Here is a 23009-nt window from a genome sequence, read left to right as displayed (position 1 = left end):
AAATGACCATTGGCTGCAGGTTTGGTTTTGTATTTGCAGAGTAAATATGAAGGAACACTGTTGAAACTAGTTCACATATTTATATAACAATGAAAATTCTCCTAAATCCAATATGCACAAAGCAGCCATGACACTTTAACTTCCACAGTGAAATAGGGCCAGTCATGAAATCGACTGATTTGCATCTGTATATGAAGATCCAGCAGAGATCAGATGATCAATGGCTGTTCGTGGTGGTTAGGTGTATTCTAGTTATCTCAGAAGGGTTAGCAAAGGCCATTCCTTAATTGTATTGTGAGTGGCTCCTTTTCTGATTTTCAGGTGCAGCATAGTGGCCGTCTAGCTGAAGTTTAAGGGCCTGGTTTTTTGAAACCTCATCCCTACCTCTATTTTTGTGTCTTATTACTTCAAATCTCTTCTCCATTTCTTTATCCTTCCGGCTTTCTACATGCTTGTCTGTTGACTGCAGGGATGGGAACTGTGTATCACTGTAGATTTCTGGTGGTCCTTGTGGTGTTTTCCTTGTTGTGGTTAACCTGGCCCCAGGGGCCTACACACACCAGTAGTCATTGCCAGTTCTTGGGTTTCTGTAACAATTACTGGAGCAGGAGGTGCTTGTACTGGAGCTGTTTTATTCCAGGGACCTGAAGATTTTTCTATACCACCACCATCTCCACCTTCTTTCCAGTTATCACCTGGATCTTGTCTCTTCATTGATCTTCTTCCTTTTCACTTATTTGCATTGCCAGAACCCTGAGGGCCCTGTAATCAACCTCTTTTTGCTCCAATCCTTTCCATTCATCTTCGTCCTTCTTCACAGTCTTGGTGTTGGCCCTTGGGTCCGCAGCCCCCGCGGTCGCTGTGCTGCCTTGGCCCAGCCGAGTTCCCGCTCCCTCCCCGCCGGCCGCTGCGCCCCCGGCGGCTCCACTGCTCCCGCCGCCCTGCCGGCTGCGCCCTCGGAACTCGCCGCCTGGTTGCTCCGCTCCTTCTTCTCCTTGTCCCAGTTGGCAAAGAAGTTGTGCAGGCTCCGCTACTCTATCGCGGCCATGGCCTCGGCCTCCTGGACCCCATGGGTGGAGCCGGTGGCGGGCGCGGCCCGCGGGGCTCCTAGCTCGGGGTCGAGGCCGGCTCTGCGCTCACGCTGCAGGCAGCCGCGACGCCTCAGCCCCGCGGGGTCTCCGCGGAGTGCGCGGCGGGGCGGGCGGCTCCCCCTGTGTGCTGGCTAGCGATTTTTGTTCTACATTAAGACCTTTTTGCTTTAACCTTAAATAAGTTCTTTGACAGAGCATATTGCCTGGTTAAGTAAGTAACCTGAAGTATGCCTTAGGATCGTGAATTTGCCAATCCTCAGGGTGGAACCAAAAAGCCTTTGATGTAAACGGTAGTGGATGCTGGAGGCTTTACATCAGGTGCTGCTAATGCCTCATCTAATTAGGTCTAATTGTAGAGTAAACTGCAGTGGGAAGAATATGCTTTCTGGTGAGGCTAAGGGGTTCACTGATCTATCCTTACAAATTCAGAGCAACATGAGCAAAACCTCAGCTAAAACCCATTTAAGTGTCATGGATTGTGGATGATGTCTAATAATTCCTTATATACGTGTGCCCAGATTTTCAAGGTATTGGCTGTTCTATAGATGCAGTGATTGTCCCAGCTAGCTTGGCTTTGTTTTCAACCTTTTGGCATGTCTTTATGTTCATTGGAGAGTCAGGGCGAAAGACAGGTGATGTAGCACTTCTGTTTTTAATGATTACAGCTTAAAATACCTATTAACAGTAGTTTTTGGTCCTTTAAAGGGACTCGAGGAAGCTACCCAGGATTGCAGAAGAGTGTCCACCTAATGAGATAGTCTGGCAGTTTCCTAGTTTTGTATCTTCCGTTTAATAGAAATATCTGAAAGTGGTAATGTGACCACTTGATGCAGAGTCTGGGTTTCTCTATAATAAATCCCTTTGCCAAATGCATGAGTTGCAGACTTGCTACTGGCAAGAGTGAAGCAAGTGGGTGAGTAAAACTATTTTGACCTGGGAGCATTTTCAGATAGGAGTTTAGTCTTGATGAAAGTGTCCGTGCAGGAATTGGATTCCAAGGAGGGTTACAGTATGTCCTGATGGGACTTGCCACCCACATCTAGGAAATAGTATTGATATTTGAAGTGGCAGGCATGATGCCTGCCTTCTAGTGTGTTTGGGTGAGCCAACCAAGGGGAGGTTGAATGATTAAATCAGAAATGGAATTCTTGGTAACCTGAACACTTTATTTGGGAACTAAAAACCTTACAAAATAGTCTCTTCATTGTTGAACTGCGTATTTTCCATGAAAAGTATGCATTTTTTCCCAGCAAAATTTTGTTGGGGGTTATGTTACTGAAGAATGAACAGAGATGAATAAGTGGAGGTCTTGTGTAAAGGCAATACTGTACTCGAAATCTGAAGACTTGCAGCAGATTTAAACTCCAACTCTTGTCATAACTTTTTAAAAGATTGTGAAAATATCAAAATGTACATGAATCAAATTTTAATATCCTGTATGATAGGTGGATGAGGCTGTCCATTGTACCATTTGTTTGAATTCTCAGGCACGGTTTGGCAGTGCAAGAACTCTCCAACATTAACAAATTCGATAAAAAGTGAATATATGGAAAAACACAACAGAAGAGAGGAGTTCCTCTGCACGAGCTCTCTCTCTTTGCCTGCTGCCATCTATATAAGATGTGACTTGCTCCTCCTTGCCTTCCACCATGATTGTGAGGCTTCCCCAGCCACATGGAACTGTAAGTTCAATTAAACCTCTTTCTTTTGTAAATTTCCCAGCCTGCAGTATGTCTTTATGAAAACGGACTAATACAGGTGGGGACACAGCCAAACCATATCAGTTCTGTTAATGCAATGTATGTGTATTGGTATGCACATATTCAACTATCGTTGCATCCCTGGGATGAATCCCACTTGTTCATGGTGAATGATTTTTTTTAAATGTATTGGTGAATTCAATTTGCTAGTATTTTGCTGATAATGTTTTGCACCTGTTCTTCAGGCTTTAGGACCTGTAGTTTTCTTTTGTTGTCGTTGTTGTTTACTTGTTCGCTTTTGATATCACAGTCATGCTGGTCTTGCAGAATGAGTTTGGAAGTATTAACTCCTCTTCAATTTTTGGAAGAGTTTGAGTAGAATTGATATTATCTCATCTATACATTTTTAGTATCATCCAGCAGTAAAGCCATCAGGTCCTGGGATTTGCTTTGATTGGAGGCCTTTTATTCTTGTTTCAGGCTTTCATTATTATTATTGTTATTATTATTTTCATTTTTTTGACAGGATCTTGCTCTGCTGCCCATGCTGGAGTACATGGCATAATCATAGTTCACTGCAGCCTTGAACTCCTCTGCCTTCTGAGTCGCTGGGATTACAGGCATGTGCCACCATGCACAGCTAATTTTTTGTTTTTTGTAGAGACAGGGCTTTGCTATGTTGCCCATGCTGGTCTTAAACTGTTGGCCTCAAGCCATCTCCTGCCTTGGCCTTCCAAGTGTCAGGATTACAGGCATAAGCCACCACACCAGACCCCTATTTCAGTCTTATTACTCATTTATGATTTGTTCAGACTTTCTGTTTCTTCATGGTTAAATTTTGGTAGTTTCTATGTGTCCAGAAATTTATGTTCTAGGTTTTCCTATTTGTTGGGGTATAGTCCTGTGCATTGGCCTCTAATGATCATTTGTATTTCATTGTTAATGTCTGCTTTCTCGTCTTCGATTTTATTTAGTTGGTTCTTCTCTCTTCTTTTTTATGTTGAGCTCGAGAATTGTCATTTTGTTAGCTTTTTAAAAAACTAAATCTTTGGTTTTTTATTTTGTGTCATTATTTAAGTCTCAATTTCATTTAGTCCTGCTCTTATTTTTACTACTTCTTTCCTTATGCTAATTTAGGCTTAGTTTGTTTTTGCTTTTCTAGTTCCTTGAGGTGTATGGATAGGAAGTCTTTCTGCTTTTTGATGTAGGCATTTATTGCTATACATTTCCCTCTTAGAACTGTTTTTGCTGTATCCCATAGGTTTGGTATATTGCAATTTCCTTTTCATTTGTCTCAATGTATTTTTAAATCCCCTGTGTAATTTCTTCATTGATCTATTTACCGTTCAGGAACATGTTGCTTAATTTTCATAAATTTGTGCAGTTTCCAATGTTGATTTTGTTATAGATTTCTAGTTTATTCTATTGTGGTCAGAAAAGATGCTAGACATGATTTAGTCTTTTAAAAAAATTGTTGCCTTGTTTTGTAGCATAACATATGGCCTGTTTTGGAGAATATTCCATGTGCTGATGAGAAAATGTGTATGTATTCTGGAGCTGTTGAGTGAAATGCTCTATAAATTTCGGTTATGTTCATTTGGTCTAGAGTGCAGTTTAACTCCAAAATTTGGTGATTTTCTGCTTAGGTGATCTGTTCATTGCTGAAAGTGGGATGTTGAAGTCCCCTAATGTTATTATATTGTAGCCAGTCTGTCTCCTTAGGTCTATTAGTATTTGTTTTATATATTTGGATGCTCCAGTGTTAGATGCAAATTTATTTACAGTTGGTATGCCCTCTTACACCATTCTTTCCTTTTTCATTCTATAATGGCCTCTTTGTTCTAATTACCATTCCTTATTGAAGTCTATTTTATCTGATATAAGTGGAGCTACTCCTGTTGTTTTTAAAATTTCTATTTGCATGAAATATCTTTTTAAATTTATCCTGTTTTAGTCTGTGCATATCTTTATAGATGAAGTGGGTTTCTTGTTGACTGCATATAGTTGTCTTTTTTTTTAAATCAATTCCACCACTCTATGTCATTAAATGAGAAAATTTAATATATTTACATTCAAGGTTATTATTGATAGGTGATTGTTTACTGCCATTTTTTACATGTTTTTTGGTTATTTTGCAGATCCTTTCTTTCTGTCTTACAATTTTCCTTTGTGATTAAGTAATTTTCTCTGGTGGTATGATTTGATTTCGCACTATTTATTTTTAGTGTATCTGTTTTAGATTTTTGCTTTGTGGGTATCATGAGGTTTACATTACCATCTCATTGTTTTAACAACTTAAACAGATCATAACTCAACTTTAATTGCAAAGCAAAAAAAGTAAAATACACAAACTATATACATTGACACCACCTCCCCACTTTGACTTTTTGATGTTTTCATTTGCATCTTTTTATTTTGCCTAACTCTTCTTATTCAATTTTTATAATTATTTTTGTTTCAACAGTTTTGTATTTTACTCTTCATATTTAAGATGTAAGTGGTGGCCGGGCGCGGTGGCTCAAGCCTGTAATCCCAGCACTTTGGGAGGCCGAGACGGGTGGATCACGAGGTCAGGAGATCGAGACCATCCTGGCTAACATGGTGAAACCCCGTCTCTGCTAAAAAATACAAAAAACTATCCGGGCGAGGTGGTGGGCACCCGTAGTCCTAGCTACTCGGGAGGCTGAGGCAGGAGAATGGTGTGAACCTGGGAGGCGGAGCTTGCAGTGAGCTGAGATCCGGCCACTGCGCTGCAGCCTGGGCGACAGAGCCAGACTCCGTCTCAAAAAAAAAAAAAGTAAGTGGTTTACTTACCCTATGTACATTATTAAAATATTCTAAATTTGTCTATTTTCTTTCTTTTACCCGTAAATTTAACATCTCTCGATTTCGTCTTTGTTGTTACATGTTAGTATTCTTTTTTTGTGAGGGGGTTGAAGAGTTACCTTTGGCATTTTTTATAATGCAGGTTTGATGTTGATATTGTGAAAGGAAAATATCTTGGGGCCCAAAATCACTGAGAAAAACTCAAGTTGGAAACTGCTTAAGGCAAATCTGCCTTCCGTTCTATTCAAATTTATCCCTCTACTCACTGGGATAGATGCATGTCGGATTGCCTCCTTGGAAAGGCTAACAAGGAACTCAAAAGAATGCAACTGTTTGTGTCTTACCTATCTGTGACCTGGAAGCTCCCTTCCACTTGGAGTCTTCCTGCCTTTGCTTCAAGTTGTCCCAGCTTTCCAGACCCAACCAATGTACTTTTTACATATATTGATTAATGTCTCATGTCTCCCTAAAATATACAAAACCAAGCTGTGCCCTGACCACCTTGGACACATGTCATCAGGGCTTCCTGAGGCTATGTCACAGGTGTGTCCTCAACCTTAGTAAAACAAACTTTCTACATTAACTGAGACCTGTCTCAGATTTTTTGGGTGTACAATGTATTCCCTCAGTTTTAAAAAAAATTTTGGGCCGGGCACTGTGGCTCACGCCTCTAATCCCAGTACTTTGGGAGGCCGAGACAGGCAGATCACGAGGTCAGGAGATCGAGACCATCCTGGCTAACATGGTGAAACCCCGTCTCTACTAAAAATACAAAAAATTAGCCAAGCGTGGTGGTGGGCACCTGTAGTCCCAGCTACTCGAGAGGCTGAGGCAGGAGAATGGCATGAACCTGGGAGGCAGAGCTTGCAGTGAGGCAAGATCGCGCCACTGCACTCCAGCCTGGGCGACAGAGCGAAAAAAACATCTTTGAACAAGTCTTTGTCTCTCCTGTTTGAAAGAAAACTTTGCTAGATACAGTATTATTGGTGGACACCTTTTTTTCTTCAGCATTTTGAACATAACATCCTAACGTGCGGTGTTTCTGCTAAGAAATCAGCTGAAAGCCATCTCGAGGCTCTTTTGAATGTGATGTATTTCTTCCTTTCTCTGCTTCAAGTATTCTTTTTTTGTCTTTGATTTTTGCTGATTGAATTATCATATGCTTTAGGAAATCCCTCTTTGAGTTGAATTTGATAGTTGATCTCTGAGCTTCCTATATCTGGATGCTGTTATCTTTCCCCAGTTTTTAGAAATTATCCAATATAATTTTTTTAAAAATATGCTTTCTAGGCCTTTTACTCTCTTGTTTCCTTTGGGAATCTCTATTGTGCTGAGGTTAGTTTGCTTGATGGTGTCCCATAATTCTCACAGATCTTTTTCATCCTTTTAAATTCTTTTTCCTTTTTCATCCTCTGATTGGTTAATTTCATTTGTTCTGTTTTGAAGCTGGCAATTTCTTTTCTCTGTTTCATTATGCCTGCTGTCAAAGTTTTCTCAGGAGTTTTGTTCAGTTTGGTAATTGTATTGTTTATTAATTCAATTTCTGTTTTTAAAAAATTCAGTTTCTTCATCAAATTTGTCATTTTGTTCCTGGGTTGTTCGTCAAATTTTTAGATTTTTATTTGTATTTTCTTGTGTTTCTCTGAATTTTTAAAAGAGAATTACTCTGAATCTGTCAGAAATTGTATGGGTCCTCAACTCTTCTGGGCCTATTTCTAGAGTTTTATTAATTTCTATTGGTGGTGTCATATTTTCCAGAGTTTTCACAATCCTTGTGTTTTTACATTTATGCCACTACATTTGAGAAGACAGCCACATCTTTCAGGTTTTGTAGGCATTTTTGGGTCATCCTAGAACTTTACTACTTAGTGCTGTAACTTAAATGCTAGCCTGTTGTCATAGTCATTCAGGGGGTGAAGTGGGGGCCACTTATAATTAATTCTGGAGGTAAAATCCTGCACTAGAGCTAATTGTCTTGCCATTGTTTCCCCATCTACCTTGCCATTGTTTCCCATCACTTATAGTGAATATTGGAACTTCAACACTGCTCTGGAGCTACATCACTGTCCTGCCATTTTTTTTTTTCATTGGTGTCAGAAAGACTTATAGTGAGCACTGAAAATAAATGCTGCATTAAAACTAAATTACTACCCTTCTATTGTTTTCCGGTCTGGGGAAGTATTAAGTGGGTACTTGAATTTAATCCTAACTAAATAGTTTTCTATAGACCAAAGGAACACTCCACACAAAGCCCTGGGTTTTGTGGAAAATTCGGCCAGGGATTTGAGCTTTCCTGTGGTCTCTTCCACATGATGTCCCTGCTGATTGAAGTGCAGAGCAGCTGCCAAGACCCACATGCCAGTCACTGTGTCCCCAATATACATCAGGTAGTTCAACCCTTCCATCCCTTCCAATGGTTCCCATGGGATGCAGCTAGTGTGGTATTCCTGTGAAAATTCTTATCCTAGTAGGAAGGTAAACCTCCACCTCCAATTCTCTCCTCTCACCTCAGAAACAATGGATCTAGCAAAATTCTGTTAATGGCATATGCCAGCTTGAGGGAGGAAGTAACACAAGTACAGTTTCTCTGAAGGGTCATTGCTTCTCTTGATTCTGTGAGCCCAGAAGATTGCTCCATTACTCTCCTGAGTTCATCTGAATTCGGAGAAGTGGTCTTGTCTTTGAATCATTTCTAGTTGTGTTTTTGTGGGGAAAGTGATGTCAGAGAATCTTCTAGTCCAAAATCTTGATGATGTCATTTCAGAAACATTATTAATTCTTATTTAAATGTTTGGTAGAATTCACCAGCAAAGTCATCTGTTCTTGGGTTTCTCTTAGTGGGAAGTTTTAAAGTCATTTCTTTTCTTTTCTTTTTTCACAGCCTATTAAGCTACTTACTTTATCCCTTCTTTTATTATAGCCTATTCAGATTGTTTATTTCTTTTTGTGTCAGTTTATGTAGTTTGTGTCTTTCTCGTAACTTGCCCATTTCATACATGATAATTAATTTGTTGGCATACAGTAGTCTATATTATTTCCTTATCATGCATTGCATTTCTATAAGCTTGATCCCAATGTTCATCCCTGCCTTAAAAAATGCGAATATTATTTCTTTCTTCTTGCCCAATCTAGATAAAGGTTTATTAATTATGTTGATCTTTGAAAATAATGAACTTTTGTTTTTATACTTTTTATATGTGATTTTCTATTCTCGATTTCATTAATATCTGCTCTAATTTTTATAATTTCCTTCTATCTTCTTGTTTCAGGTTTAGTTTACTCTTATTTCTTCAGTGTGTTTAATGGGAAATTTTTTGTTGTTCTTATTTAATAGAAGGGTTTCAGCTATAATTTTCTCTCTAAGCACTGTGCTATCCATGTCTCATAAATTTTGATGTGTTGTATAGATTGTTATTAATCTCAGGGCATTTTCTTTTTTCTTTTTCTTTTTCTTTTTTTTTGAGAGACAGTGTTGCTGTGTCACCCGGGCTGGAGTGCAGTGGTGTGATCTTGGCTCACTGCAACCTCTGCCTCCCGGGTTCAAGCAATTCTCCTGCCTCAGCCTCCTGAGTAGCTGGGATTACAGGCAGCTGCCACCATGCCTGGCTAATTTTTGTATTTTTAGTAGAGACAGTGTTTTCCCATGTTTGGCAGGCTGGTCTCAAGCTCTTGATCTCAAGTGATCTGCCCACCTCGGCCTCCCAAAGTGCTGGGAATACAGGCATGAGTCACTGTCCCCAGCCATCATATCAGTGCATTTTCTAAAGACCCTTTTGAATTCTTCTTGGACACATTGGTTATTTTGGAGTGTGTTTAATTTTGAGATGTTTAAAAATTCCCCAATATTTTTCTGTTACTAATTTTTTTTTTTACTTAGTCATATTGTGGTTAGACAGCATATTTTATGTGTGTTCAATTCTTTTACATTTATTAAGGCATATTTTATGGCCCAGAATATTGTCTAGCCTGGAAAATGTTCTTTTTACTTGAGAATAATGTATAGTCAGCTTTGGTTGTTATTAGATGTCTGTTAGGTCTAGTTAGTTTATAGGAATTTTCAAATTAGATTCTATTTTCTTCTTAACCAGATGCAGTTTTACTGTTCATTATTTAAAGCGGGGCACTGGAGTCTCCAATAGTTATTGTTGGATTGTCTATATCCTACATTACTGTCAGTTTTTGACTCTTGCTTCATGTATTTTGAGACTCTGTTATTAGGTACATATATGATTATCATTGTTATGGATTCCTGATAGATTGATACTGTTGACATTGTGAGATGTCATTTTTTTTTGTTTCTAGTGGCACTTTTTCACTTAAAGTCTATTTTGTCTGATATTAGTTTAACCACTTTGGCTTTGTTGTGATTATTGGCTGCATGATACATCTTTCCTAACTTTTTACTTACAACTATTTTTAGCTTTAAATCTAAAATGCCTCTCTTATAGACAGCATTCGTTGAATCTTTCTTTTTTTAATCCAGTTTGACAATCTCTAAATTTTATTGGATTGTTTAATTCCTTCACATTTAATGTTATTATTGATATTGTTGGCTTTAAATCAAACATTTTACTTAATTTTTTCTATATATCTTATATTTTTTCTTTTTGTTCCTCTGTTGCTCTTTTACTGCCTTCCTTGGCATGAATTGAATGTATTCTGGTGTAACATTTTTATTTCCTTAATAGTTTTTTGAAATGTTTCAAAGTGTTTTTAGTTGTTACTGTAGGGCTCACAATATATGTATTAACTTACTAGAATCTACTAGATTTATAACTTAATTCAATTAGATACGGAATCATTATTGTCCTACATACTACTTTTATACTTTTTGTGCTATTATTTTATGAATATTATGCCTATGTATGTTAAAAATCTGTAATATATTGCTATAGCCATTACATTGTATCATTTTAAAAAATAGCTCATGATAGTAGGAGAAAAATACTTATTTATAGAATTTGTTGATTTAGTAGTCTCAGTGATCTTTTCTGGATCTCTTCATTTGTTCCTGTACATTCAAATTATAATCTGGTATCATTTCCTCACCCTCTTATAGCTTTGCTTGCACCTGCCTCCTTTGTGTTATTATTGTCAAATTGATCACATTTCTATGTGTTATAGGCCCAATAGTGCTCAAGTGCTCATAATGATTTATATAATTGCACTTTAAATCAATTGAGTGAAGAAAGGAGAAGAAATATGCATTAATATCACCTATATCATTACCAAATTACTTTTAGAGGTGTTCTTTGTTATTTGGTGTGTGGATTAAAATTCTGTCTGGCATCACTCACTTTGTGAAGAATTTTCTTTGATATTTCTTTTTTTATTTCTTTATTTTTATTTTTATTTTTTGACAGAATCTTGCTCTGTCTTCCAGGCTGGAGTGCAGTGGCATGATATCGGCTCACTGCAAGCTCTGCCTCCCGGGTTTACCCCATTCTCCTGCCTCAGTCTCCCGAGTGGCTGGGACTACAGGTGCCTGCCACCACTCCCAGCTAATTTTTTGTATTTTTTTTTTAGTAGAGTTGGGGTTTCACCATGTTGGCCAGGATGGTCTCGATCTCCTGACCTCATGATTCGCCCGCCTCGGCCTCCCAAAGTGCTGGGATTACATGTGTGAGCCACCGCACCTGGCCAATATTTCTTGAAAAGAATGTTTTCTAGTAATAAAAAGTCTAAGCCTTTATTAATCTAAATGTTTTTATTTTACCTCCATTTTTTGAAAAATAGTTTTGCTACATGTAATAATTTTAGTTGACTGTTTTACTTTTAGCATTTTCATGTCGTCCTACTGCCTCTGGCCACCATTATTTGTGATCAGAAGTCAACTGTTGATCTTATGTGATTCTCTTGTTTGTATTGAATTGTTTTTCTTTTGCCACTTTCAAGGTTATTCTCTTTGTCTTCCAACATTTCTACTACAATGTTTCTGGATGTGGCTCTATTTGTCGTTCTGAGTGTTGATTCTACTTGGAGTTCATTGTGTTTCCTGGATATATAGGTTAATGATTTTCATAAAACTTAAGATGTATTGGTCATTATTTCTTTGACGTGTTTTTTAGCTCTTTTCTGCTCATTTTTCTCTCTTCTCTCCTCTCCTCTGATGCTTTCATTAGGGACATGTTGGCACACGTAATGATTTTCTACATATCTTTATGGCTCTCTTCATTTTTCTTCATTCTTTTTTTTCTTTTCTTAATCTCTGTCAATCTGTTCGAGTAAGCAGATAACCAGACGTGAGCAGGAGAAAGAAGCCCCTGAGAAAGGAAAAGTCTGTGAAGGCTCACGCCCAAGGGACCACCAAAAATTTGCATATTACTAGCATCTCTAATGCTGGAGTGGGTGGGCACTCAGTCAAATGTGGGTAGAAAGGAGAGGAGAGGAGGTACCTATGCAGAAAGAAATAACCCAAAACAACTTATTCACTCTGTAATTAAGATGTCAGAATCTTGTCAGCTATATGCTTTTGCTGATAAGAAGGACAAAAGGGACATTCCTAAGAAAAACCTGGCACCATAAGTACAGATTAAATCAGAGAAGGAAATTCTGAAGAGATCTGCATGTGCAATAGGTATAGATTTAACCACTATACAACCTTCCTGGGGTGGTGATAATGAGCAGGGTCACCATAAGGCAGAATTCAACTTGATCACTGGCCCTTGCATGTGCATTAACCAACAGTAAAGGAGGGTCCCACAAGCCTAGGTGGGGGAAACAGTAGCGACTTAAGACAGGAGCTAGAAAAACTAGACAAAGAAATAAGGCAGAGATTTGAGATGAGGCAGGAATTTGAAGAAGTCCAACATGATAAAACTCTGTGCAGACACTGTTGGGGCAGTTTTCCTATAGGATCAGCCGGATCCTCCCTTGAGGCATACCTATTTTTACAGTAAGCTCTTTACACTGTATTTCCTTTCAATAAAGCTCTCTGCTATCTTTGTTCTGTCTCTTGGTTGAAATCTTTCTTCCAAGTCAAGACAGGAACTGGGACACCTGCTGTCTCTGGTAACAAATCTATTTGCACATCAGTGATTCTTTTCTTAGAATTCAAATCTATTGTTGACCGTTCTAGTGAATTTTATTTAAATTGTTTTACTTTTCAATGGTGGAATTTTAATTTGGTTCCTTTTTAAAATTTCTGTCTTCATATGTTTATTCTCTATTTAATGAGATAGTGTCATCATATCCTTTATTCTGTAAGCATGGTTTTCTTTAATTTTTTACCATAATTTTATTAACTTGCTTTGAAGTTTTTTTTCACCTAACTTTATCTTTCTCCCTTTCTCAGGCAGTTTCTTTTGCCTATGTTTTTCCTGTATATGAGTCACATGCTTGTCTATGTCTTTTCTTATTTTATAGCATATTTGCTAAAACATGAACATTTTAGATAATATATTTTAGCAGCTCCAGTTACTGATTCCCCTACTTCATGGCTTTTTTTTTCTAGTAACTTGGCTGCAATATTCATTGAAGTCTTTTTTGTTCAGTGTGAAACTTCTGGTATTACCTCTCATAGGGTCCCATCCTCGAGTATGTAGCAAGTCACACTGAGATGACAGTGGTTTTAGTAGTGCTCTCTTTGTTCCTTTCTCTGATCTCTCTCTTAAGCTCTCTGCCTCGCTTGGTATTCACTCTTGCTGTTAGGTTACATTAATTGGTTTTGATTGATTTATCATTTTCAACAATGTTCTGGTACATATAATTTTCTGAAGTGTGATCCAATTAAATATGGGACACGTTGTGGGGGGTAGTTCTGAAAGCAAGATTTTGGGGTTTGTTTTGACACCAGGAGAAATTTTCTTAGTTGTCTCTTTCTCTGAGTCTTTCTTACAAAGTAGCTGGCCTACAGTATAGCTTGTTGCTCTTATGGAGCTAGTAGCCTCTTCTTTATTGCTTACTACCACAATATCCTTTGATTTCAACAGTGCTGTTAGGCTTAAATTTCCCTCACAGCTTGTTCCAAATAAAGCCAGTTCCCTTGGGGAGACATTTAAGCTCCATTATTATGGTAAGTCTTTGTCACTATGCAAAATTTCCATGCTACTGCTCTGGAGCTTTGGGCAGGAGCAGTGGCTCCCTTCTTTTTTTTTTTTTTTTTTTTTTTTGAGACGGAGTCTCGCTCTGTCGCCCAGGCTGGAGTGCAGTGGCCGGATCTCAGCTCACTGCAAGCTCCGCCTCCCGAGTTTACGCCATTCTCCTGCCTCAGCCTCCCAAGTAGCTGGGACTACAGGCGCCCGCCACCTCGCCCGGCTAGTTTTTTGTATTTTTTTTAGTAGAGACGGGGTTTCACCGTGTTAGCCAGGATGGTCTCGATCTCCTGACCTCATGATCCACCCGTCTCGGCCTCCCAAAGTGCTGGGATTACAGGCTTGAGCCACCGCGCACGGCTGGCTCCCTTCTTAAACAGTGAGTTTTAAGACATACCATAAGCCAAAATAGCAGAATATTGACATATGTAGACAAAGATCAATGGAGCAAAATATAGAGACAGGAAATAGACTCATAACCATATGGTCAATTGAATTTTGACAAAGGTATCAAGGTAAATTAATGAGAAAAGATAGTTTTGTTCTTTTCAAAAATAATAGTGCTGAACAATGGGAGAATACTTATATGAAAATAAATAAACCTTGTGCTTTACTTTATATATAAAAATTAACTCAAAAGATTATAGTTGTAAAAATAAAATCTAAACCTATAAAACTTCTAGATATCATAAAGATTAGATGTCTGGGGACACCATAATGATTTTAAAAGTTAAATATTTTTATTGAGGGCACAACAAGCAATAGTATAAAAGACAAAAAGACTGATAAGTTGGATATCATTTAAAAACTCACTTATGAAGTGATGTCCCTGAACATAAATTTGAAATGAAAATTAGAAACAAGTTGATGTTGATCATTGTATTAGTTTGTTCTCATTCTGATAATAAAGACACATCTACGACTGGGTAATTTATTAAGAAAATAAGTTTAATTGGCTCACAGTTCTGCATGGCTGGGGAAGCCTCAGGAAACTTACAATCATGGCAGAAGGGGAAGCAAACATGTCCTTCTTCACATGGTGGCTATAAGGAGAAGTGCTGAGCAAAGGGGAGAAAGCTTCTTATAAAACTATCAGATCTCATAAGAATGAATTCACTATCAAAAGAACAGCATGGGGGTAAACATCGCATGATTCAGTTACCTCTCACTGGGTCCCTCCCATGACATGTGGGGATTATGGGAACTACAATTCCAGATGAGATCTGTGGGGGACACAGTCAAACCATATCATTCTAACTCCGGACCCTCTCAAATCTCATGTCCTCACATTTGAAAACACAATCATGCCTTTCCAATGGTCCCTCAAAATCTTAGCTCATTCCAGCATTAACCCAAAAGTCTTAAGTACAAACTTTCATCTGAGACAAGGCAAGTGCCTTCCATCTATGAGCCTGTAAAATCAACAGCAAGTTAGTTACTTGCTAGATACAATGGGGGTACAGGCATTGGGTAAATACAGCCATTCCAAATGGGAGAAATTGGCCAAAACAAAGTGGCTATAGACCCCATGCTAGTCTGAAATCCAGTAGGGCAGTCATTAAAACTTAAAGTTCCAAAATGATCTCCTTTGGCTCCACGTCTCACTTCCAAGTAATGCTGATGTGAGAGGTAGACTCCCATGGCCTTGAGCAGCTCCAGTCCTGTGGCTTTGCAGGGTACAGCCCCCCTCCCACTGCTTTCATTGGCTCACGTTGAGTGTCTGCAGCTTTTCAAGGCTCATGCTGCAAGCTGTTGATGAATCTACCATTCTGGGGTCTGGAGGATGGTGGCCCTCTTCTCACAACTACACTACTAGTGCCCTAGTAGGGAGTCTGTGTGGAGATTCCAACCCCACATTTCCCTTCTACACTCCTCTAGCAGCAGTTCTCCATGAGATCTCAACCCCTATAGCAAACTTCTGCCTGGACATTCAGGCATTTCCATACTCCTCTGAAACGTACGTGGAGTTTTTCAAACCTCAATTCTTGACTTCTGTGTACCCACAGGCTCAACACTATGTGAAAGATGCCAAGGCTTGGGGCTTGCACCCTTCGAAGCTATGGCCTGAGCTGTACCTTGGCCCCTTTTAACTATTGCTAGAGATAAAGCAACTGGGACTCAGGCCACCAGGTCCTGAGGTTGCACAGAACAGGAGGGCCTGGGGCATGTTTCAGGAAACCATTTTTCCTGGCCTGGGGTAGGAAGGGCCTCCATGAATTTCTCTGACATGTCCTAGAGACATTTTCCCCATTGTCTTGGTGATTAATGTTTGGCTCCTCATTACTTATGCAAATTTCTACAGCCAGCTTGATTTTCTTCCCAGAAAATGTGTTTTTCTTTTCTACTGCATCTTCAGGTTGCGAATTTGCCAAACTTTTTATGCTCTGTCACCTCTTGAATGCTTTACTACTTAGAAATTTCTTCCATCACATACACTAAATTATCCCTCTGGAGGTCAGAGTTCCATAGATCACTAAGGCAGGGGCAAAATGCCACAAGTCTCTTTGCTAAAGCATAGCAAGAGTCACCTTTGCGCCAGTTTCCAAGAAGTTCCTCTTCTCCATCTGAGACTACCTCAGCCTGGACTTTATTGTCCAGATCACTATCAGTGTTTTTGTCAAAGACATTCAACAAGTTTCTGGGAAGTTCCAAACTTTCCCACATTTTCCTGTCTTTCGAACCCTACAAACTGTTTTAACCTCTGCCTGTTACTCAGTTCCAAAGTCACTTTCACATTTTCAGGTATCCTTATGCTAGTGCCCCTTTCCCTTGGTACCAATTTACTGTATCAGTCCATTCTGATACTGCTAATAGGACATTTCTGAGACTGGGTAATTTGTAAAGAAAAGAGGTTTAAATGACTCACAGTTTAGCATGGCTGGAGAGGCCTCAGGAAACTTACAATCATGGTGGGAGGGGAAGCAAACACATCCTTCTTCACATGGCATCAAGAAAGAGAAGTACTGAGAAAAGGGGGAAAAGCCCTTTATAAAACCATCAGATCTCATTAGAACTCACTCACTATCATGAGACCAGCCTAGAGGTAACTGCCTCCATGATTCAATTACCTCCCAAAGGATCCCCTCCCACGACACATGGAAATTATGGGAATTACAATTCAAGATGTGTTATGCCCAGACCGTTTATTCCCCAAAGAAGACCACCAGAGTCCGGAGTCAAAGCCAAGCGGCAAGGATCTTTACTGCAAGTTCGAACTTGGTCCCTCCATTCCACAGCATTCAAGAGGGCCCCGAACAATGCGTGCGCTTGCACTTTATAGCTCCAGGTAAACAGGACTTCTTAGGTTACAGAGGAACAAGGCATTTCTCTAGGTTACAGCATTACAATTGGTTTACATTTTAAGTTATGCTTTTAGCAGCCTTCTTATTGGTTCCTGCGCTTTTACAAACGGTTGTAACCTTATCGGAGCTTCTCCAGGTGTTGTTTTTCTTCTAAAGTTGAGATATATGGAGGAATGTGTTTGTGTCGGGCCCAGGAAGTGGAGGCATATGGGGGGATGTGATGTGTCAGGCTCAAGGCTGTGATGTATGGAGGAATGTGTTCTTTCAGATGCAATTTGGGTTGGGATACAGTCAAACCATATCAATCATAAACTGTATCTTCCCAGGGGAAAAATTCCCTCAGTGAAAAAAATCAAATGAAAGGGAGAACAAGAGTAGAATGTCAGAGAATAAAGAAAAGGAAGAAGAAAACAATATAAATAAAGGAAGCCTAATGTTTAAAAAAAAAAAAAATCAAAGAACCCACTGTTCTTTGAACTCCATCTTCAAGAAATAACAAGGTAAATGAAAAAGTGAGATAAAATATTTGCAATCATATTTGAAATCATGTATATGACAAAGGAACTGCATTCATAATGTATGAAGAACTCAGTAATAAAAAGACAATACAATAATAAAATGTGAAAAAACATTTGAACGGATGTTTCTGAGAAGATATATGTGTGAATGATAAGCTCCGAATGATTTTCAAAATCTTTGAAATTTATCTAATGTTCTTTTTTTCCCCTAGCTTGGGCTGAGGTTAGAGAGAGAGAGTTTTTACTTACTCAGTTTCTACAGTCCCTAGCCATTACCAACAAATACAAGTAAGGGCTTTTAACACATGCAGTTTGGGGAGTAAAAGGAGAAAATAGTAAGGGTTTTCATTATTGCACTCTGTTGAATGTATCCTTTCTCTCTCTTTCAAGCAAATTAGAATTGGCTTCAAAAATGGAGGAATTTGATGATCTTGTTGGAAACAATACCTTGGTGTCTTTAGGCTGGGAGGTTTACTGAAGCATCCAGAGTCATTACAGTCCAGGCTGAGATTGAAAAATTTCTGTACTCTTAGCAGCTAACTATGAGTATTTTCTGTAGATCAAATGTGGGTTAAGGAGACAAAAACAACCGGATTTTGTCTTAGATTTTATTTAAAATGACCACCTGGATGGTCTGAGAAATGACTGCTGAAACAAGTTGGAGTTATCATGCTCAAAGTCCAAAGGGATTGTCTGCAAACAGCCAGCGAAGATATATACCAGATCAAGAACATTTCATATGTAGTACTTATGTAAATAAAAGGAAAATGGTCAGCTTTAAACTCTGCCACATCCAGGGACAATGTACCCCAGACCTATTCCCATCGATTGAGAATGTTTTTGTGACTGGCAGCTAACTCCAGATCTTATTTGTGATGTAAACCAAAAAGTATCTGAGACAAGTCTCAATCAATTTAGAATTGTGTTTTGCCAAGGTTATGAATCATGACCCATGGCACAGCCTCAGGAGGTTCTGAGAACATGTGCCCAATGTGGTTGGATTATAGCTTGTTTTTATATGTTTTAGGGAGACATAAAACATCAATCAATACATGTGAAGTATACATTGGTTTGGTCCAGAAAGGCAGGACAACTTCAAATAGAGGCTTATAGGTCTTAAGTGGATTCAAAGCTTTTGTGATTGGCAATTGGATGAAAAAGTTAAGTTGTTACCTAAAGACCTGGAATCAATAGAAAGGAGTGTCTGGGTTAAGATAAGGGGTGTGGAGACCAAAGTTCTTGTTATTTTGATGAAGTCTCATAGATGGTCACCCCCAGAGGCAATAGATAGCAAATGTTTCCTATTAAGACTTTAAAATGTGCTAGACTCTCAGCCAATCTTTTTCAGGATCAGAAAGAGACCTGGAAAAGGAAGGGATCATGTGGAATGTAAGCTTCCTGCACAAGAGTCAGCTTTGCAGAATCATTTTTAAATATGTCAAAGAAACATATTTTCTGGTAAAATATTTTTTATTTCCTTAAGGGCCCTGCTGTCTGTCATGTGATGCTGTACTATAGCCACGTTGGAATTTAATATCTTATTGCTACAAAGAGTCTGTTCTACCAGTCATGGGATCTCTGTTTTAAAGTTAATGCTGGTTAGTTATGTGCCTGAACTCCCAAAGGGAGGAGAGTTTATGAGCATGTCTCATCCCTCCTTCACCTTATGGCCAGAACTGCTTTCTCACGTTTAGTTGGGCTCCCTTGGCTGATAACAGGGTCCATTTAGTGAATTGGGGGTTTAGAATTTTATTTTTGCTTTACAGAGATTTTACCTCTCAGCACAGAGAAAGATCTGGCATCACAAGGATAGTTTTAAAATAAGGGATACTATGAAAATATTAAAAATAAGCAACACTATGAAAATATTGTTTTTTCATTGCTTCAAGGACTGTCAGTTTTGGGGCATATTGTTAATGAACTTGGTAATGAACAAATATTAAATCTACTTTTAAAAGAACATGATACTAAAATATTACTCAGACCTAGTAATGTGAATAAAAAATAATAATTCAGAGGTTACACCTTAAATATAATATAAAGTAGAATTGTAAATAATTTGATATTTTATAGTTCTTTCTAGGAAAATTGGGGAAAATTTTTCTAAATTGATGTTTCACATCTCCCATGCAGCGATACTTCTTTTTGTTGGCTTCTTAAACTAAAAATCAAGATTATGATAAGAAATGTCCTATTAAACAAATTTTGTATATTGTATTTGCGTCTGGACATGGAGTGATATTGCTTACCATGAAGTATCACTTATATCATTTCAACTGAAATCAGAGTGAGAATAATGCAAGTACAGTAAACTAGCTGATCAAATTCAGAATTTTATTTAAAAATGAAACAAAATAATTACTCATTTACCTTTCAGTAAGATATAGTTTGGTTAAGAAGAAAAATGTGTGAGAGAGTGAGAGATAGCTAATTTAGTTACATCAAAATTCCTGAGATTTAAAAACCTCTTTTTGACCCATTCACCTTCTTACAGCTTAGTATTGCCCTTCTACTTGTCGGTTTAGAATTAGCTGTCAAATTGTTCTGGTTATATGCCAGTCTTTCTTTTCATTTTTAAACAGTTATATTTTAAGTGAAATGTGGAATAAAAAATGGCTCAGACAAATCTGTATGTGAGCTCTTTGCTCTGTCACTAATTAGACAGATGCCATAGAGTTTTATTATTTTCTGAGTTTTATTTTCTTTAAAGTGGAAATGACAAAATCTGCTCTATAACCTGGTTGTTGATCACATTTAATGAATTAATGGATAAAGCACAGAGCACACATTAGGTGCTCAACAAATACATTTCCCTCTATCGAACTGTCCCTTTTAAGTAAGAAAATGTAATATTCTTATTTATTAATTTTAAAATTAATTTAACACAAAAATGTAATATTCTTATTTATCAATTTTAAAATTAATTTAACACAATAAATATATGTTACATATCAGAGTGAATAAATATTACAACAAATTAATGACTGATAGTACTCTTATTTCTAAATTTAATAAATTTTAAAATGTCTTGATGTGTTTTCTAAGCACTAAAAAACCACTTTTTATCTGTATTACAATGTTCATATCAGATGCCACTAGAGGGACTTGTATTATCAGAAGTGTCTTTCAGAAGCATCAATTGAAAATGTAGAGGAAAATTTATTAAAGTGGAAATGCCAGATAGTGATTTCTATATTTAAGATTTCAACATGTTATGAAAAATGAAACTATTTTTCTGCATTAATTTATTTCACTTTTAAATACTGTATTTCACAGTAAATAGTATTATTGAGTAAAATATTTTTCGCTTAATTTTAAGCCATTAAAAATAATGCTTTTTTGGACATGACGCCAAAAACACAAGGAACAAAAGTAAAAATAAACCAATGAGAATATACCAAACTAAAACTTTTCTACCCAATAAAGGAAACAACTAACAAAATGAAAAGGCAGTCTATGGAATGGGAGAAAATATTTTCAAATAATTTATCTCATAAAGGTTCACTAAAATATGTAGGAAACTCATACAACTCAACAGCAAGTAACTAAAAAATTCCAATTAAATAATGTGCAAATGACCCGAAAAGAAATTTTTCTAATGAAAACATACAGAGGACCAGTAGGCCTATCAAAAGCTACTCAACATCACTAATTATCATTGAAGTGCAAATTTAAACCACAACGAGATTTCAGCTTACACCTGTAAGGATGACTATTATCAGTAGAATGAAAAATAAGTGTTGGTGAGGATGAGGACAAAAGGTAACGCTCATCCATGTTGATGGGAATGTAAATTAATACAGCCATTACAGAAAGCATTATGGAGGTCCTTCAAAAAACTAAAAATAGAAACACCACATATATGATCTAGCAATCCCACTATGGGGTATATATCAAAAGGATATGAAATCAGTATGTTAAGAAGTAATTTCACTCCCATGTTCATTGCAGCATTATTTACAGTGGCCAAGGTGTGGAATCAATCTAAGTGTCCATCAATGGATAAGTGGATAAAGAAAAAATGGTGTATCCACACAACAGAATATTCTGCAGCCTTCAAAAAGAAGAAAATCCTACCATTTGGGATGATATGAATGAAGCTGGACGATGTTACGCTAAGTGAAAAAAAAGTCAGACACAGAAAGACAAATACGGCCTGATCTCACATGTGGAGTCTAAAAAAGTTCTCTTAATAGAAACAGAGAGTAGAAGAGTGAATATAAGGGGCTGGGAGTTTTGGGTTGGAGGTGGGGGTGGTGGAATGAGAAGATGTTATTCAAATGAACAAACTTTTCGCCATAAAATAAGTTCTGGAGACCTAATATACAGCATGGTGCCTTTAGTTAATAATGCACACTTGGAATATACAAAGAGAATAGATCTCAAGTATTCTCATCACCCACACATGGAGTTAACAATGAGAAGTGAAGGATGTGTTAATTGGCTTTCTGGTAGTAATCATTTCACAATGTATATACAGATCAAAACATCACATTTTACACCTTAAATATATATAATTTTTATTTGTTAATTATATCTCTAAAAAGCTGGAAAAGATAATGTATTAAGAAATAATATTTCAATAGTTTGTGTTTGTGTTGTTACAAAAGGAACTCTTTAAAGTGTCTTAGGTAGCTTTGCCTTATTTTGTCAGTTTTGTGGCATTGCATTGTCAAAATAAACTCTTCACATGTTTGCATAGTTGCTTAAATGAAGACTAAATCAGCAGCTCTCTTAAAATTACATTTAATGCATGGCATTCCCAGTAATACTTTGATCTCAAGTTGTTATCCAATGCAATTGATTACATATTTATTAAGCATCTACTACATTGAAGGGACTCTGCTCTAGATACAAAGATGAGGAGAGGCACAAGATATGGTCTGTGTTATTATAAAAATGACAGTTTCCTACATAAGCATATCACTTGGGACGCAAGAAGATGACACACTCAAATTAGGATAAACTAATGTTTAATTCACAAAGCTTCTTATTAGAAAGTAGTGGGCTAATATAGGGGAATCTCCAAGTGAGTAACTCAAGATTACAGTGAGGAATAAAGGAAACAACTGCAGAAAGTTTTGGTAGAGGCTTATGGAGGGGACTGTCTGGAGAGCAGCAGTGACCTCAGGTCAAAGAAGACAGCCAACCTGAGATGACCTCACACGGCAGAAGCTAAGAGGATAAATATCTTACTTCGCTTTCTTTTCTTTCCTTATCTGCCAGCACTCCCCATGAGGGAGCTCACTGATGGAAAGTGTCAGTACAGAGATCAGTGAAACCACAGGGAAAAAGAGAAAGTGTTAGGCAAGGAAATAAAGACCAAACTGCTGTACAAAACAATATTTTTAATTCTAAGCATAGGTGTAAGTAACTTTATATGAGAGTTTAGATTTTTAAGAAAATCAATTATGTATATGGAAGAGCTAAGAAAACTTGAAGAAATGGCATGGCATGTGAGACAGCTGAGTGGTAAGGTATAAATTGTTCAGAACAAACAGAAGTGATGTAAAAAATATAGTTTTGTTTGTTGGGAAAA

General features: G+C 37.7%; 1 pseudogene; it reads right to left on the bottom strand.

Moving 5' to 3' along the window:
• Positions 1 to 283: 283 nt before the first annotated feature.
• Positions 284 to 1048, bottom strand: LOC104675787 (annotated as a pseudogene).
• Positions 1049 to 23009: the final 21961 nt, after the last annotated feature.

The sequence above is a fragment of the Rhinopithecus roxellana genome, chromosome 1 (assembly GCF_007565055.1).
Source record: "Rhinopithecus roxellana isolate Shanxi Qingling chromosome 1, ASM756505v1, whole genome shotgun sequence".
In the NCBI taxonomy this organism is placed as follows: Eukaryota; Metazoa; Chordata; class Mammalia; order Primates; family Cercopithecidae; genus Rhinopithecus; species Rhinopithecus roxellana.
The sequence above is the reverse complement of the archived record's forward strand: the minus strand, read 5'-3'. Positions and strand labels throughout refer to the sequence as shown.